Here is a 20,000-nt window from a genome sequence, read left to right on the forward strand (position 1 = left end):
TTCCTGCAGGGGGCAATATTACTTCGCATTTTTTCCCTACAGGGGGCAGCACACTATACGCGGTATTTTCAAAATGTTGGCTGTCGTCTGGCGTAATGCGCTTATATTTCCTTCGTCTGTCTGTCTTTTTCTGTGTATATATATATATATATATATATATATATATATATATATATATATATATATGTATATATATATATATATATATATATATATATATATATACACACACATACATACATAAATATGAAAATGTGTAATAACGAAAGTATGTCAACGCATAACAAGGTACATGAATAGTGTGTTGTGAAATATAAGGCATAATGGGAAACCGCTTCTGATGCCATCTATTTTTAAATAAAGTAAGAAATGCACAATTAAGTCGTAACAATTTTACATACATTTCACTTGTACACTCGTCACTGTCGCGGAACTGTAATGATAGCGATTTGCGGTTCTTCAGGCATTACAAGTGAAACAATGGCATTGTGCACAGGATGTGAACAAACTTTTGAACAAACTATTGCGAGATTCTATCAGCAGGACGATACTGCAATAGAGTTTTTTCAGTGCCACGGCGTTCTCCCGAAAAAGTTAATTTGTAAATCGTGCTTAAAAGAGTGCAATTTTGACAGTGAAAGAAACCGTTTCCACTGCAACAGACAATGCACAAATCCGAAGAACAAAAGAGTTAAAAAGTGTGACTATACTGTTTCAATATTTAAAGACACATGGTTGGAAAATGCCAAAATCAAACCGAATGAAAATCTAAGATTCTTGAATATATACTTACGACCAATTTTCTCTCAAAAATATTTAGAAGAAAACTTTGGCTGGAGCCCACACACTGCGGTGGATTGGCGCTCCTTTGCAAGTGGAGTGTGTGCCAGTGCCATAAAGAATTTCGGGGACCTTCTCGGCGAGGGGGGGAGAGTCGTCGAGTACGACCAAAGTTATTTTGGAGGAGGAAAATTTAATCGTGGCCGAAAGGCATTTAAAGGCTTTTGGGTATTTGGAGAATATGAGCGTGGCACCAAAAAAGTATATTTTACAAAAGTAAAAAATAGAAATTCAAAAACATTATCCAAAATTATAAAAGAACATATTTGCCCTGGTGCCACAGTCTACACTGACCAGTGGAGAGGATACAATGCATTGAATAAACTGGGCTACAATCACAAAACGGTAAACCACTCTTTAGAATTTGTATCCTCCAAAGACAAAAAAGTGCACACACAAAATATTGAGCGCCTATGGAGCACTATTAAAAGTTGGAAGCAGCGACCGGGAAAATTAAGACAATATTACCATCAATATTTTGCTCGGTATGCGTTTTGCGCTCGATATAAGCCAAAAAGCCGCCTGTGCGCATTTCTTCGGGCCGCTGCACAGCTCTATCCTCCACCACATTAAAGCGGTAAGTCAGAATCTTTATTAGCAGTGCCATATTTTTTTTATTTTGCACCTACCATTTACTTACTGTAAGCGACGATCCTTTTAAGCATATTGTTACATTGTGTACTTACAACAGCAAGACATATTTTAAAACATTTGGCCAGATTTGTTTTGTGTCGTGCCGCAGAAACACATGCCTGAAAGTAAAACATATATATAATACCGTGTCACTTCGCATATAGAACGTGATGTGAACACAATAATCGAACTTGTGCGTGTGCAACTATATTTATATATTTGTTATATACATTTTAAAACGTGCAAACTACAAAGACGCGGATTCAGCGGCAGTCCACGCTTCAATATTTTCTCCGTTAACAATATATCGTAACATTATAGTCTATAGCTCTACTTAAAATACAATAGCAGCATATCGTGAACTATTCAGGAAACTGTATACCGACATAACCTTCAACGAACGACAAAATATAATGGCCTTGTCTGGTGTGTGTACTTTAACACTAGTTTAAATTTTTTATGATAAACTAATAATTCGTGAAAATAAATTCCAATTAGAAAATAAGTCGGAAGAACATGTGAATGCTGCTGCCAAGACAATTCAAATGACGAAATTGGCAAAACTAAAATGATTAATAATGATATGTGATAAGCGCATAAATATATCTTAGTGCAAGTTCATAGGATCATTTGTACACATAATAGAAAAAAATGTGTGTATACATATATTTGTATGTGTACTTATATGCATGTGTGCGTATGTGTTTAAGTATGTCTATGTGTATATATACATATATATACATAATTTTAATAACAATCCACACTTAACAGGATTTCGCATTGTAAATAATGGTATGCAATGGTTATTACATCTTAAGTATGGTATGCCTTGTGTAATTGACAATTAATAGCAAATCGGTGGTTTGTGCTGTATGACTAAGGTTAACCAATGAAAACATGTGACGTCACGTTAACTGACCAATCAAAATGCGTAAATTTATGGTACCTGTGCTCTTGCCTACAAATCGTTCAGTCGGTCTGTGTCCGTTGTTGAGAGGGAACGAGTGTCGATATTTTTACTTATATATAAAGCCGGCTAATTGGTTTCCGATGCAAGATAAAGGTACTGTTTTAAAAGAATTAGCAACATATTTGTGACGTCGTGACAAAGATGTGACAGAACAACGTGGGCGCAACGTTAAAAGGTTAGTATGCATTCAGATAACCGGTTATTTTGTGTCTCGTACCAGAAAAAAAAAAAAATTGGTGTCGGATCGGTGATATGCAGCAAATATTTTGAATATTATGCACTAAATAAGTCTAAGGTGGTGTCCTTTCATTTTGCCGCATCTGTGTGTATCAGTCTCGTTAACGTGTACCTCATTATTAACGGCTGCAGTGTTTAAAGCGGCATAAGGTTCCAGCGCGACAATTGCGAGGGTGAAATCGATCGTTCGGCGTATTAAAAAATGCTACGAAGTTGTCCGGTATGAAGGCCGCTCTTTTCTTTCAAAGCTTCTTGTGTTTAGAGAAAAACCAAAAACGCAAAATCGCATGATATGGTATGGTATGGCAGTGTCACATGCGTTTTTGGCTCCGTTCTTTGTTCATTCATATATTTAACATGTAATTAAACGATATGCGCGGTCTCCGCGCCTATCGTCGATATAACTAAGCGGCGCAACATTTATTGGTATTGACAATATCGTCATATCGTCGATAAATAGTACATCATTAAATATTGTCGAGAAAAAAATAAAACGTTATAATCAAATACAAAAACTTTCACGCATACTTTGAATCGCATCGTCGGGATATTTTCTATGGCGCTTGGTCCGTAGTTACTGACAATCATTTTAGTATCTCGTTATTTTGTTTTTTGTATTAGTATCCATGAGATTTATTTAACAAATAGTTTTAGAAGTGCGAATTACCGTTTTTTTCACAGGTTATCAACATTGCCGTCAGAGCCCTCCAAAAAAATCGTCACAAAACGATTCGTTTGCACAATGAATAGCATCTAGATTTGCTCAAGTTATTGGATTACCTACACAAAAATATCAAATTTGTTTTGAAAGCAAGCCACTACCCTTTTATGCATATTGACCGTGTGTAGTAATATGCCTGCCTTTGAACAAGCGTGTCTCCATTTTTTATCACCATGATTACCATTCCATATTTGTTCGTTATGTACATTTTGGTGAAGCCTTTTCTGAGCATTGAATATGTTCATTTTAGGTCTGGATGTGTCTCTATATGAAAGCGTCTCCCATTTCATATCACCATTTATTTGTTTGGGGTTTTATGTTATGCACATTCTGGCAACGACTGCCCTGAGCAGTGAATGTGTTTGGTATATGTTTGCTCTTGTGCAGGCGTGTCTCCCATTTCATAACTACCATTATTACCATGACATTTGTTTGGGGTTTTGTGTGTTGGTAACACCTGTATTGAGCAATGGCTTTGATCTGGGCCCAGGTATATTCCGTATGCAAATGTCTCCCATTTTCTTAATCAGAACAAGTACTATACCGTTGTTATCTGGGGTCATGCCATCATTTTATGGATTTATTTTATCTTAATGTTGTTGGTTTCCTTTGGTTAAGAGAGTAATTCCACAATGCATGGACTTACGTCCCTGAGTATGGCGGTGTGTGTCTGCTGTGTTGCGTTCACAGCATTCGTGTTGATTTTGTTGGTTTTGCCCTATTTTTGCTGAGGTATATAGCACCTGTTTTGAGCAATGGATGTGTTTGCTCAGGGTCCAGGTGTATTCTGTACGCAAATGTCTCCCCATTCATAACCGCCATTATTACCATGACTTGTTTGTTTGGGGTTTAATGCTTGTGCACATTCTGGTAAAGGCTCTACTGATCAGCGAATGTGTGTAGTAATATGCCTGCCCATGAACAAGCGTGTCTCTTCATTTTTATCCCCATGATTACCATTCCATATTTGTTTGGAGTTTGATGTTATGCACATTTTGGTAAAGCCTTTTCTGAGCAATGAATATGTTCGGTTTAGGTCTCGATGTGTTTCTATATGAAAGCGTCTCCCATTTGATATTCACCACTATTACTAAGTATCTTTGGGGTTTTATGTGTCGGTAACACCTGCATTGGGCACTGGGTTTGTTTGATCTGTATTCTGTACGCAAATGTCTCCCATTTCTTAGTCAGAACCATTACTAAACCGTTGTTGTTTCGGGTTTTATACTTTTTGCACGTTTTGGAAAAGCTTATAATGAGCAGTGAAAACGGTTTGCTTTAAGTTAGTTTTATTTTATTTACATTTTGTGGGTTTCTTTTGGTTAATAGAGTATGTGTACCGTTTATATTTTGCAATGTGTGTTTTCACGTGCATTTGTCTGTTTGTTTCACGGTTTATAGCTCTGGTTTGGTTTTGTCTTTGGTGTCAATTTGCATGCATTGGTCGCTCCCTTTTTGAGCATTTCACATGTCACTGCGGTCACCACGGTATCAAGGGAGATGGCAGTAGTTTGCCTCTCCCGTCGGTCGTTAGCGAGCGCTCGCCCAGGACACATGCGAAGGGAGTTCCTCGGGCACCAACCTCTTCAAGATTTTTATCTTTTTACCGCAGCGCCAAAGAGTTGGCTTGGTAAGCACGATTCTCTTTCCATTACGCTACACGAGTTTTGTCTGCGATATAGCGCCTCCACTGATCGATCTGAGGACCGTATCTATGCTTCAGACATGACTAGGGTGAATTCTTGCAGGATCCGGCGACATTCCAGGAAGATCTACCGGAAGGAGGATAAAAAAAAAGGGAAAACGAACGCTATCAGTGCCAATAGATGGCGGGCCTCGTCCAAGTCGGACGGAATGTTCAACCCTTTGACTCCTTTAATAAAAGTCTAATCGAGAGAGCAGGAAAGAGAGCGCATGCCCATAGTTCACAGAAGAATGTGGTACGTTTTTACGTCCGCGAAGAAAGAGCAGCAGAGCATGGCACCTTCTCCCCATTTGGTCACTCATACTGCTCTTTCTCTTCCTCCTCCTGTTCCTACTCTTCTTCCTCCTTCTCCTTCTCTTCTTCCTCCTACTCTTACTCCTCCTCCTCCTACTCTTACTCCTCCTCCTACTCTTACTCCTCCTCCTCCTTGCCCTGTCATTCCGTGTATTTGTTGTCAGCCCAAAAGGGACGCCGCTGCTCCGCCCACCGCAATGCCACAAGGGAAAATCTAAATGAAATAGTCGTCTGAAAGGGAATCGTCGACAAGGACGAAGGGGAGATGGACCGCGACCGAGTGAACCGGTGGTTGACGCCGCATCTAAAGGCAGTTCGCTCGTTCGGCGTCCGCCCAGGCGAGGGGGGGACGCGAGGCGCTCCGGCTTGGGCAGTCCTGGGCCGGCGGTCACAGCGCAGGAACCTCTCGTGGAGCCACTGGGTCGGCGGTTTGATTCGTTTTCTTTGGTAATGTTATGCATTTACATAGTTTCCTGTCTTTAATTATTTACTTTTGTAAATTGCTGGGTAATTCTAAGTAAGACAGCCGCGCCTATTTTTTATGTTTTTTTCTTCAACCCCCATCAATCTTGGGGGACCCGTGGGGAATCGGGGGTTGAAGGGGGGACAAACACGGGAGAAATAGTGGAATGAAAAGTGAAAATATTGAAAAAATCGAAAACCCTAGCCAAACTTCGTAATAAAAAAGTTAAAGAAAGCGTAAAAATGAAAAACCCGAGCCAAACTTTGTTATGACTAAGTGAAAGAAAGCGTAAAAATGAACAAATCGATCCGAAATTCAGATCATCAATAAAAGAAAGAAAATATATCATTAAAATCGATATAGTTGATAAACGTAAACTTTTCGTTCACCCGTCGCTGTAAGATGCACCGCGTCGATGTCAGTGTTGCCGAAATGTCGAAGAAATTTCTTAAAGATCACTGCACAAACGAAGCATACCTTCCTAACCCCTTATCGGCGGTAAGCCCCCGGACCCCCTTCCCTGAGGGTATTTCGCCGTACAGACGTAGCATACCTTCCTAACACCCTACCGGGGGCAAGCTCCCGCACCCCTTCCCCAAAAATATTTAGCTTACTTTAAAGAGACGGAGGGTACAACTCGGCAGCAGCTAGCAGGAAATGGTGCAGCCGCTTATTTGCCTCGGGGTGGGCTTTTAAAGAAAATCAACCTCGCGAGGTACCCAAGAAAATGAGCTTTCCGGCGGCCAAATTGTGGGACTGTCCGTTTTGCGTCCCGCCACTTTCTCTCAATGTTATTAGTATGGGCGCCTGTTTTGGGATCAACAAAATTATATGAATGATTAACTTTGAGGTGATTGAAGCCCTCTTCCTCTAGACTGTCATAAGCTTTCCAGCAGTCTGAAATTATTGTGATCCCGGGTCGCACATAGTCTTTAATAATGGTAATCAGGGTGGCCGAGTCCCTTTTTTCAACGGGGACGAAAAAAAGGTTTTTACACTCATGGCAAAAGCCACCAAACACCCACTGGCCCTCTATTACACGCCCTACATTGTATTTTCTCTTGCCGAATTCACTTTCATCAATTTCGACCGTTTTTCCTGGGCCCCCAATCAATGCACTGTTTCTCATACACCAAGATATCAGCACTTCCCTACAAAAACTCAACAAGTCGTTAATTTTGTCACTAATTTTCAATTCATTTCTAATTTGTTCATAGGAAAATCCTTTCCTTAGAAATAAATTGCAAAAGCGTAAATTGGTTTCAACGTCCAATTTTGATTTATCAAACCAGGTGCCTTTAAAAATTGTTCGGGAAAATGCACACCGGCGTTTTTTCTTGTGCCCTTTAGCACAAGATTTGTCGCAGCGGAAGTCTTTTCTTCGGTAGTCTATTCTACATTCACTGCCACAATTTGAACAGTTCACTGTTTTCAATATGATACTATGATCACGCACATAATCCAAAATCTTTTCTGCATTTCCCACAAATTTCAGCACAAAATCACCATACCCATAGTCACAGCCGGCGCACAGTCATTGTCCCTTGTTAACACCAAGGTCACTAGGGTCGAAATGTCAAGTGTACTCAAAAACCGCAGTCGAATCACTACCGATAGGTTCGTGACATTAACCGACGAATAATTTAAGATATCGTAAATTATCGTGTATCTTAATTAAATCATATATATAGATAGATAGATAGATAGCTAGATAAATATTATGAACATATCAAATACAAGAAATGTAATAATTGTATTATCAAGTGTTTTAAACATGATACAAATTTACTGTGGATACGCAGCGACATCTATGAACTTTTCAGAAAGCTCGCAGTATTGTTTACGTTCGAGACGGTTCGAGATAACGAGGTTTGCATTTCAATTAAAGCACAACCTTTGCGCTCCCCACATTTTTATTAACTTAACCGACATGTACGAACACTAATCAATGACAGTATTATACTTTCCTCGGTATATATAGCGCGAACGCCTTAATTAGTATTGCCAATTGCTGTTTGTTTCCGTCCATCTCTCTGGCCTATCGAGATCTACGGGTCCTTTCTGCATAGTCTTGCAGCCTCTGATCCCTTTGAGCCCCAGCCTCTCCCGCCTGTGCTCTGTGGCGCCGCTTGTGTCCCACGCTGCGAGGTGACGGGGTTGGCAGGGCTGCGAGCTCCTGGATTCAGAAGTGTGACTGTTTCAATTAGGGTAATTAAGAGGGCCTCGTGCGGTTCAGGAGGGGAATTAAGAGGGCCTTGGGTAATTAAATAGGGCAATATGGTAAATAATAAATAAATAGGCCAATAGGGTCATTCAAACGGTGCAATGCGAGCGCAAGTTACATCGTGGCAACGGATTTTCACGAACGTCTGCTCGAGACTGATGCTGCCTTGGTTGGTTGTCAGCCTGTGTTCAGAGGGGCTCCTCGTCGAGGATATAAAACGGTTTCCTGTGTTTTCACTAAGCGTCTTTGATCCCAAGGCCATTCATGTTTTCATGGTGCCAAGGTACTTTGATATTGGCACAAACGATTGTTCACCTGCATCTCTGGGTAGATGGCCCGATTGCGTGTGTGGTTGCCTGTGATTTGCATGCACTGATTGCGTGTTTGGTTGCCTGTGATTTGCATGCACTGATTGCGTGTGTGGTTGCCTGTGATTTGCATGCACTGATTGCATGTGTGGTTGCCTGTGATTTGCATGCACTGATTGCGTGTGTGGTTGCCTGTGATTTGCATGCACTGATTGCGTGTGTGGTTGCCTGTGATTTGCACGCACTGATTGCGTGTGTGGTTGCCTGTGATTTGCACGCACTGATTGCGTGTGTGGTTGCCTGTGATTTGCATGCACTGATTGCGTGTGTGGTTGCCTGTGATTTGCACGCACTGATTGCGTGTGTGGTTGCCTGTGATTTGCATGCACTGATTGCGTGTGTGGTTGCCTGTGATTTGCATGCACTGATTGCGTGTGTGGTTGCCTGTGATTTGCATGCACTGATTGCGTGTGTGGTTGCCTGTGATTTGCACGCACTGATTGCGTGTGTGGTTGCCTGTGATTTGCACGCACTGATTGCGTGTGTGGTTGCCTGTGATTTGCATGCACTGATTGCGTGTGTGGTTGCCTGTGATTTGCACGCACTGATTGCATGTGTGGTTGCCTGTAATTTGCACGCACTGATTGCGTGTGTGGTTGCCTGTGATTTGCATGCACTGATTGCGTGTGTGGTTGCCTGTGATTTGCACGCACTGATTGCGTGTGTGGTTGCCTGTGATTTGCACGCACTGATTGCGTGTGTGGTTGCCTGTGATTTGCAGGCACTGATTGCGTGTGTGGTTGCCTGTGATTTGCACGCACTGATTGCGTGTGTGGTTGCCTGTGATTTGCATGCACTGATTGCGTGTGGGGTTGCCTGTGATTTGCACGCACTGATTGCGTGTGTGGTTGCCTGTGATTTGCACGCACTGATTGCGTGTGTGGTTGCCTGTGATTTGCATGCACTGATTGCGTGTGTGGTTGCCTGTAATTTGCACGCACTGATTGCGTGTGTGGTTGCCTGTGATTTGCACGCACTGATTGCGTGTGTGGTTGCCTGTGATTTGCACGCACTGATTGCGTGTGTGGTTGCCTGTGATTTGCATGCACTGATTGCATGTGTGGTTGCCTGTAATTTGCACGCACTGATTGCGTGTGTGGTTGCCTGTGATTTGCATGCACTGATTGCGTGTGTGGTTGCCTGTGATTTGCATGCACTGATTGCGTGTGTGGTTGCCTGTGATTTGCACGCACTGATTGCGTGTGTGGTTGCCTGTGATTTGCATGCACTGATTGCGTGTGTGGTTGCCTGTGATTTGGATGCACTGATTGCGTGTGTGGTTGCCTGTGATTTGCACGCACTGATTGCGTGTGTGGTTGCCTGTGATTTGCACGCACTGATTGCGTGTGGGGTTGCCTGTAATTTGCACGCACTGATTGCGTGTGTGGTTGCCTGTAATTTGCACGCACTGATTGCGTGTGTGGTTGCCTGTAATTTGCATGCATTGATTGCGTGTGTGGTTGCCTGTGATTTGCATGCACTGATTGCATGTGTGGTTGCCTGTAATTTGCATGCACTGATTGCGTGTGTGGTTGCCTGTGATTTGCATGCACTGATTGCATGTGTGGTTGCCTGTAATTTGCATGCACTGATTGCGTGTGTGGTTGCCTGTAATTTGCATGCACTAATTGCGTGTGTGGTTGCCTGTGATTTGCATGCACTGATTGCATGTGTGGTTGCCTGTAATTTGCATGCACTGATTGCGTGTGTGGTTGCCTGTGATTTGCACGCACTGATTGCGTGTGTGGTTGCTTGTGATTTGCATGCACTGATTGCGTGTGTGGTTGCTTGTGATTTGCATGCACTGATTGCGTGTGTGGTTGCCTGTAATTTGCACGCACTGATTGCATGTGTGGTTGCCTGTAATTTGCATGTACTGATTGCGTGTGTGGTTGCCTGTGATTTGCATGCACTGATTGCGTGTGTGGTTGCCTGTGATTTGCATGCACTGATTGCGTGTGTGGTTGTCTGTGATTTGCATGCACTGATTGCATGTGTGGTTGCCTGTAATTTGCATGCACTGATTGCGTGTGTGGTTGCCTGTGATTTGCATGCACTGATTGCGTGTGGGGTTGCCTGTAATTTGCACGCACTGATTGCATGTGTGGTTGCCTGTAATTTGCATGCACTGATTGCGTGTGTGGTTGCCTGTGATTTGCATGCACTGATTGCGTGTGTGGTTGCCTGTGATTTGCATGCACTGATTGCGTGTGTGGTTGCCTGTGATTTGCATGCACTGATTGCGTGTGTGGTTGCCTGTGATTTGCATGCACTGATTGCATGTGTGGTTGCCTGTAATTTGCATGCACTGATTGCGTGTGTGGTTGCCTGTGATTTGCATGCACTGATTGCGTGTGTGGTTGCCTGTGATTTGCACGCACTGATTGCGTGTGTGGTTGCCTGTGATTTGCACGCACTGATTGCATGTGTGGTTGCCTGTGATTTGCACGCACTGATTGCGTGTGTGGTTGCCTGTGATTTGCATGCACTGATTGCATGTGTGGTTGCCTGTGATTTGCATGCACTGATTGCGTGTGTGGTTGCCTGTGATTTGCATGCACTGATTGCATGTGTGGTTGCCTGTGATTTGCATGCACTGATTGCGTGTGTGGTTGCCTGTGATTTGCATGCACTGATTGCGTGTGTGGTTGCCTGTGATTTGCATGCACTGATTGCATGTGTGGTTGCCTGTGATTTGCATGCACTGATTGCGTGTGTGGTTGCCTGTGATTTGCATGCACTGATTGCGTGTGTGGTTGCCTGTGATTTGCACGCACTGATTGCGTGTGTGGTTGCCTGTGATTTGCACGCACTGATTGCGTGTGTGGTTGCCTGTGATTTGCACGCACTGATTGCGTGTGTGGTTGCCTGTGATTTGCACGCACTGATTGCGTGTGTGGTTGCCTGTGATTTGCACGCACTGATTGCGTGTGTGGTTGCCTGTGATTTGCACGCACTGATTGCGTGTGTGGTTGCCTGTGATTTGCACGCACTGATTGCGTGTGTGGTTGCCTGTGATTTGCACGCACTGATTGCGTGTGTGGTTGCCTGTGATTTGCACGCACTGATTGCGTGTGTGGTTGCCTGTGATTTGCACGCACTGATTGCGTGTGTGGTTGCCTGTGATTTGCACGCACTGATTGCGTGTGTGGTTGCCTGTGATTTGCACGCACTGATTGCGTGTGTGGTTGCCTGTGATTTGCACGCACTGATTGCGTGTGTGGTTGCCTGTGATTTGCACGCACTGATTGCGTGTGTGGTTGCCTGTGATTTGCACGCACTGATTGCGTGTGTGGTTGCCTGTGATTTGCATGCACTGATTGCGTGTTTGGTTGGCTGTGATTTGCACGCACTGATTGCGTGTGTGGTTGCCTGTGATTTGCACGCACTGATTGCGTGTGTGGTTGCCTGTGATTTGCACGCACTGATTGCGTGTGTGGTTGCCTGTGATTTGCACGCACTGATTGCGTGTGTGGTTGCCTGTGATTTGCACGCACTGATTGCGTGTGTGGTTGCCTGTGATTTGCACGCACTGATTGCGTGTGTGGTTGCCTGTGATTTGCACGCACTGATTGCGTGTGTGGTTGCCTGTGATTTGCACGCACTGATTGCGTGTGTGGTTGCCTGTGATTTGCACGCACTGATTGCGTGTGTGGTTGCCTGTGATTTGCACGCACTGATTGCGTGTGTGGTTGCCTGTGATTTGCACGCACTGATTGCGTGTGTGGTTGCCTGTGATTTGCACGCACTGATTGCGTGTGTGGTTGCCTGTGATTTGCACGCACTGATTGCGTGTGTGGTTGCCTGTGATTTGCACGCACTGATTGCGTGTGTGGTTGCCTGCCCTTTGCATACATTGCTTGCCTGCCTGCCTGCCTGTCTACCCTTTGCATACATTGCTTGCCTTCCTGCCTGCCTGTCTACCCTTTGCATACATTGCTTGCCTGCCTGCCTGCCTGTCTACCCTTTGCATACATTGCTTGCCTGCTTGCCTGCCTGCCTGCCTGTCAACCCTTTGCATACATTGCTTGCCTGCCTGCCTGCCTGTCTACCCTTTGCATACATTGCTCGCCTGCCTGCCTGCCTGTCTACCCTTTGCATACATTGCTCGCCTGCCTGCCTGCCTGTCTACCCTTTGCATACATTGCTTGCCTGCCTGCCTGCCTGTCTACCCTTTGCATACATTGCTTGCCTGCCTGCCTGCCTGTCTACCCTTTGCATACATTGCTTGCCTGTCTGCCTACCCTTTGCATACATTGCTTGCCTGTCTGCCTACCCTTTGCATACATTGCTTGCCTGTCTGCCTACCCTTTGCATACATTGCTTGCCTGTCTGCCTACCCTTTGCATACATTGCTTGCCTGTCTGCCTACCCTTTGCATACATTGCTTGCCTGTCTGCCTACCCTTTGCATACATTGCTTGCCTGTCTGCCTACCCTTTGCATACATTGCTTGCCTGTCTGCCTACCCTTTGCATACATTGCTTGCCTGTCTGCCTACCCTTTGCATACATTGCTTGCCTGCCTGCCTGCCTGTCTACCCTTTGCATACATTGCTTGCCTGCCTGCCTGCCTGTCTACCCTTTGCATACATTGCTTGCCTGCCTGCCTGCCTGTCTACCCTTTGCATACATTGCTTGCCTGCCTGCCTGCCTGTCTACCCTTTGCATACATTGCTTGCCTGCCTGCCTGCCTGTCTACCCTTTGCATACATTGCTTGCCTGCCTGCCTGCCTGTCTACCCTTTGCATACATTGCTTGCCTGCCTGCCTGCCTGTCTACCCTTTGCATACATTGCTTGCCTGCCTGCCTGCCTGTCTACCCTTTGCATACATTGCTTGCCTGCCTGCCTGCCTGTCTACCCTTTGCATACATTGCTTGCCTGCCTGCCTGCCTGTCTACCCTTTGCATACATTGCTTGCCTGCCTGCCTGCCTGTCTACCCTTTGCATACATTGCTTGCCTGCCTGCCTGCCTGTCTACCCTTTGCATACATTGCTTGCCTGCCTGCCTGCCTGTCTACCCTTTGCATACATTGCTTGCCTGCCTGCCTGCCTGTCTACCCTTTGCATACATTGCTTGCCTGCCTGCCTGCCTGTCTACCCTTTGCATACATTGCTTGCCTGCCTGCCTGCCTGTCTACCCTGGAGCCCCTGGGTAGTCCCGGACCGGCACTCGATGCACAGGAACCTCTTCCTGGAGCATTTGGGTCGTGCTTTTTATTCAAGTTCTCTCTTTTCATATGCATATACCCTCTGTATTTGTACATTTCAAATTACTCATTTAATATTGATTTTCTGATGTATTTACGTGTTTTGATATAATAAATATTTTTAGTACAGTTGCTGTTTGTGCCCACCTCTCAGGCCTATCTCGATCTGTGGATCCTTTGCTGTGTTTGATCTCTAAACCGTTGGTGCTTCTGGACGCCGCTTGAACACCATGTGCCCAGGAATTCAGCCTCTGGTGAGCACAAGTAGGTTTACTAGCTAATGCCCCTGAACATTTTGTTTGGGATGAAAGTTGTTTGCCTTTAAGATTCAATAGGAAGCATTGCACAGAGATGTTTTGTAATATTGTAAATGGTAAAACTTGAATTTCAAATATTGAACTATACAGGGTAGTATACTAAGACCTTATTTACTCCAGTGCTGCACAAAAAACCCTGGACAATGTTTTGAGTAGTTTCATAAAAGCCAAAATATTAACAGAAAATTCACAAGGTTTTTACCGTTTCTCCAACTACGAAAAGGGATAGCAATGTCTGGGTTATTCTGAACTCAAGATAATTAAATGACTACATAAAGCACGACTATTTGAATATGGAGTCCATTAGGATAATTCTATCCATTCAAACAGACTTCTACTTAGTAGTTATTAACCTAAAAGATGCCCGCTTCTGGGTATATGAAGTCCAAGAAAGAGAGAGAAAGAGGCTGCAGATTTTGTGGGGGGAAAAACCCTACCAGTTCTCTTGACCTCATTGGCTGACTTCTATATTCTGAATATTCACTAAAATGCTGAAGCCAGCTCTATCTCACGAAAAAACTTGGAATAGCCGCCTTGCTACTTGGATGATTGTATTTTTATAAAGCAAGTCAATGTGAATATGCTGTACAATATCTTGATTCCCAAGGATTAACAGTGCATGCAGGAAAAATCAAACCTAATTACTACCCAAGAAGTGGTATTTATTTACATGTAAATGATGGTGTCACTGCTTTGATATGAGTGAGGCCATCAAAATAAAGTCTATCTAAAGGTGATGTCACTTTACATGACCTTTCTTCATTTATTAGAATGATTAAAATATTGGTTCTCAAACTAAACCACTGTTCTCATGTCCTCCAGAGCTTTGAATCCACACTAATGCCAGCCTTACAAATTGGGGAAAATTCAGGGATACAAAGGCATGTGGTTGGGCGCAAGACGAATTGGACGTAATTAATTGGAATACAAGAGTATCTTAATGGGATTGAAACCATTCTCATGGGATTGAAACCATTCTCATGGGATTGAAACCACTCTAATGGGATTAAAACCCGTGTAAAGTGTAGAAAAGATTCATACTCGTTTCGGTCTGATACTACCATTGCTGTATCCATCGATGTGGTAGCACAGACGTGGAAATTGTAAGGCAAATAAAGAATCAATTAAAGGATCAACAATAGTGATACTAAATGGATGCTTAGATAATTTTTTTTAGGTTTTCAAATGTTTTAGGTTCCCAGACATTTGTCTTTTTGAATCAAGAATTGATAGTTGTTTACACAATTATCCAACTTGACAACTAGAGGCGCTATTGACGAAAGTCTCTTGGATTCCTCGCCAAAATGTCCTTAACCTGTGATTTTTGTCTATCTCGGCCGAAGACGGCTGGAGGTCCCACACTTGTATAAAAGATTTTAAATTCCTATTATGAGACACCTAGACCAGAACTTGGATTTTACAATTGTTGAAAATTCTCTGCATAAGTACTGCCACTTCTGTTTATTGTTAAACGTTAATTGGGACGTTTCCTCCTCGTTTATTGCGATTTTCTCATAGCTACCATAGGTGAATGCAAATACCGCCTTTTCTGTTGACGGAATGACAACAAAGTGTAAACACAAAAAAATTGGAAAGGTAATATTTTAGTCACTATAGTAGTTTTATTTCATTACATTTGATTATGATTATAGGGTTTTTAAAGGTATGAATGGTGAATATTAATAACAGCTGAGTGTAAACTGAAATGTGGCAACAAAGCTGTTCAAACGCGGTCATTAAATTTATGACCTTTTGTGAATACCGCCTCAGACTCCTATTGATTTTTCTGATCGAACAACATCGCTTATAACTTTCTGCTTCTTAGTGTCCCAAGACTCACTCACTCACTCTCTCCCCCCCACCCTCTCACTCTCTCCCCCCCACCCTCTCACTCTCCCCTCTCTCTTTCTCTCTCTCCCCCCCCTCTCTTTCTCTCTCTCTCCCCTCTCTCTTTCTCTCCCCCCCCCCTCTCTTTCTCTCTCTCTCCCCCCCCTCTCCTCTCTCTCTCTCCCCCCTCTCTCTCTCTCCCCCCCCCTCTCTTTCTCTCTCTCTCCCCCCCCCCCCCCTCTCTCTCTCTCTCTCTCTCCCCCCCCCCCCCCCCCTCTCTCTTTCTGAGGAACAAGGGTTGCCTTCCCGCGTCTCCACTGCTAGGGCCCCGCGACCAGCGCTCGAAGCCACACACAGTTGACCCAGGACGATTGACCAGGGCCCACGGCCCTGACCACATCCTCTCCTTGGGGGCGCTCCCCCACACGCGCCCGCTCGGCGCCCCTCTTGGGCTTCCTTGCCCACAACAACCCGCGCCACGCTACCTTCCAGCCACCTCCTATCAATAAACAGCTGAACCAGAATTGTCTCCATAACCCACCAAATCAGGGAACACAAAACCCCTGACAACTGGTGGCAAGCGGCGGAATGACACGAACAAGCCTCCGAAAAAAAAAGTAAGTACACCATTGGCAATTACTTCCTTTTCTTTCCCCTTTCTTCGCCTATGTGTGCGTGCCGTTTTTTTTCACAAAGTGCAGTGATTTTTTTTTTCAAATATCAGAACAAGTGTCAGTGCAGTGCATTTTCTTTCCGTCTTTTTGTTATCTACCATGTTTTTTTTTTCTCGTCATGGTAGATCGTCGCTTTTTTAAGGGATCAATCCCCATTTTTATCACTTGCGAGAGTGCATTTTCTTTGGCGTGTTTTCCCTTAAATCTAACTCAATCATGCTAGCCTAGTTAGCATAAATCGTATAATGCTTAAAACTTCGTGTGGGTGAACTATAACGTGCATTTTCTCTATAAATTATTATCTGTTTCTACGGACATTCTAAGCCGCGTGGCTAGAATGATAAGTATTGCCATATTCCTGACATTTTTTTCCTTATTTCTCATTATATCTCACTGCGTTAACCGACGCCATATCGACGTTCAAATTCTTAAGTATTTAGTTTAAATATGCATTTGTGTGATATTTTGGAATATTTAAATAATTTAGTTAAATTATGCACAAACTTTTTCTCTTTCCCGACGCTTCCCATCTATACCCGTTCCTTACACTCCCGCTATTACTATCACTACCATCCTAAACCCCCTCCCTCTCCCCTAACCCCCAGCCGTTAATCCCCCCTTCCTCTCTACCTATTTTCAATATTTCTAATCCACTAGCGTTAAATTAGTTTTTTTTTTTTTTTCTTTTATGTAGTGATAACGTTTTATATTTTTTTTCGTATCTATATTTATACAAGAAAAGTATGCCTTGTTCAGTTGTATGTTTATATGAATATCAACTTCAGTATTTTCATGTATAAATTGTTATATCCCGTGTCCTAGTGCGAGTGACTTCACACAGGTCACGTCACGGTCAGGTCTTGTCACAAGATGACACATCTCACCTTAGTGCTGTTGCGAATTATGTTCCACATTTTTTTTCTGAAATTTAAATTTCATTTATATAACACGACGATTTACGATAGAGTGATGTATTTACTTCCGGTTTGCATAAATATATTGGGAACTGTAATGATACTAGCATAATCCATCGAATTAAATCGTATGATTTTGTTATTATTATAGCATATTTTTGCATATTCCGAAGTATGTTTCACCGTAATTATTCGTCTTCCTTATAGATATATTTTTTCTTTAATTCATGTTCATTTAATGGTAATTTGATTATTTAACTTCTAGATTACTGTGTACTTGTTTTTCATGATATTATTTATTTTTATATTTACTAGCTATTCGCTATTTTAGCGAATGTTCGAATAACGACCTCATTTGACCTTACTCAGGTAGAAGGTACTTATAGCCATCTGACTCTGCTCGACCCAAAAATACATTCAAGCTATTTGTATTTAATTTTTATTTAGTGATCTCCGTGTTAGAGATTAATTATATTAAACAGCTACTACGATTTCATATTGTTCGCGATTTTCGATTATCTTGATCACGAACCTCACCTCATCATTATTACATGGTCCTTGGTGACAACCCACAGCTGGGTATGGACATGTACTTAGGTTTAGGTAATTAATGTTAAGTTGTTCTTGTGCCATGCAGCACACCTATCGCCCAGGCGATCTCAGCGCCACGCGCCTTCTTATATGACTATACGTGAGAGATTATCGCTGGTATTTCCCAAGAAGATGGAATACCCAATTTGCGTTCTGCGTATGAGTTCGTTCGATGATATCCCTTCTACGTTGGGCCCATCATCACTATTCCTCAGGGAATCTATCTTAAGTTTAAGTACCATTTACAACCACGAGGGTTGTCTTTCGGGTCAGTTGTCTCAGGGAAGCTGTCCCAAACCAGTCACCGTTTCATTCATTTTACGTACTAATTAAAGTACCATTTTTATGATTTCGCATAGTAGTTGATTAATATTGCAATTAACGTAAGTTCTTTGTTATTAGTGTGAATGTTTTTTTTTCGTGCAGTCAGATCGGTGATTATTTTCATTAAGCGCAATCCACATTGACATACCTAACCCCACCCCCCATCCTCACCCATACCTCTTTTAAACCCCACCCCACCCCACCCCATCCTATCCTTAGCCTCCCGCCCACCCACTCCTCCTCCCCTTCGCTTATTTCTTCCAACTTCCACGCCATCCTATTCCTTTTTATTCACTCTCGCCCTTACCTTAACAAATTACTATTGACAAAAAACAAAAAATATATCTATCAACATTCTATTTTCTACTCGTGTACTATACTCTGACTCACTCATTTCATAACTCACACCCATTAACTCAACTCGTCTACGCACTCACGCAGCCACATGCGCACATCGTTCCGCAAAAAAACGTTAATTGCACAAGAATTACATGCGTACTGTCTCCGGAAGATAACCGACTTGCGCCAACCGTGTATTCTTGTCTTGCATTACGTTTTATCGTGCAAATGTTGTCTTGAGAAAGTATATTTTGATGTAATGAGTCGCTCCCGAAGTATGAGGACTGCATTACCTGTTTTCATTATTGCTTTGCCTCAAATTGCTGTTGGTGACGTGTGATAGACAACTTCAATGAAATGAGATACAATCACTATTAGTCAGACGTATAGCGTATGCATTATTGCACTGCACACTTCTGAACTCTGCATTGTTGCATTTTTTTTTCCAAGGAAGTTCGTCGTTCAAGACAAGTCCTTGCGGACTGCGACACCTTTTGCTTCCTTTGTAGTTTTGCACAATGCTTATCTCTTGTAGATTTTCATTTCCTGCTATCTGAGACAATTGCAACTCAAGCAAGTCTTCGCGGACTATTGTAATTGTCTCCCTAAGCATGTTCCTCTGTCTATCCTTGGACAGTGAGTTATTTAAAAAATATAATAAAAATTGAAAATTCATGAAAATATTTGTAATAACAATCTTTGCAATCTGATATATCTTGATTATATTACCTTGACTACGGCCTCTGCTATAACACCCCCCCCCCCCCCCTGTTTGCCCTCCTGTCTCTCGCCCTGTCTCTGCCTCTGGTGTGCTTTTTTCAGAGCCAGATTCATCCCGTCGGGGGCGACGCGTATGCCGAGCGATCTGAGGAACAAGGGTTGCCTTCCCGCGTCTCCACTGCTAGGGCCCCGCGACCCCGCTCGAAGCCACACACAGTTGACCCAGGACGATTGACCGGGGCCCACGGCCCTGACCACACCTCTCCTTGGGGGCGCTCCCCCACACGCGCCCGCTCGGCGCCCCTCTTGGGCTTCCTTGCCCACAACAACCCGCGCCACGCTACCTTCCAGCCACCTCCTATCAATAAACAGCTGAACCAGAATTGTCTCCATAACCCACCAAATCAGGGAACACAAAACCCCTGACACTCTCTCTCTCTCTATCTGTTGCTCTCTCTCTCTCTCTCTGTCTGTTGCTCTCTCTCTCTGTTGCTCTCTCTCTCTCTCTCTCTGTTGCTCTCTCTCTCTCTCTCTGTTGCTCTCTCTCTCTCTCTCTCTACCTGTTCCTCTCTCTCTCTCTCTCTATCTGTTGCTCTCTCTCTCTCTATCTATCTGTTGCTCTCTCTCTCT

The 20,000-nt window shown here is 43.5% G+C and overlaps 1 long non-coding RNA gene across 1 annotated transcript in view; it reads left to right on the forward strand.

Moving 5' to 3' along the window:
* Positions 1–2,713: 2,713 nt before the first annotated feature.
* LOC113822846 (uncharacterized) overlaps positions 2,714–20,000 on the forward strand; it is a 20,690-nt gene continuing 3,403 nt past the window's right edge. Inside the window, exon 1 of the long non-coding RNA XR_011399925.1 lies at positions 2,714–5,847. This is a non-coding gene — a long non-coding RNA (uncharacterized lncRNA). The remainder of the gene's footprint in view (positions 5,848–20,000) is intronic.

The sequence above is a fragment of the Penaeus vannamei genome, chromosome 33 (genome assembly GCF_042767895.1).
Source record: "Penaeus vannamei isolate JL-2024 chromosome 33, ASM4276789v1, whole genome shotgun sequence".
Classification (NCBI taxonomy): domain Eukaryota; kingdom Metazoa; phylum Arthropoda; class Malacostraca; order Decapoda; family Penaeidae; genus Penaeus; species Penaeus vannamei.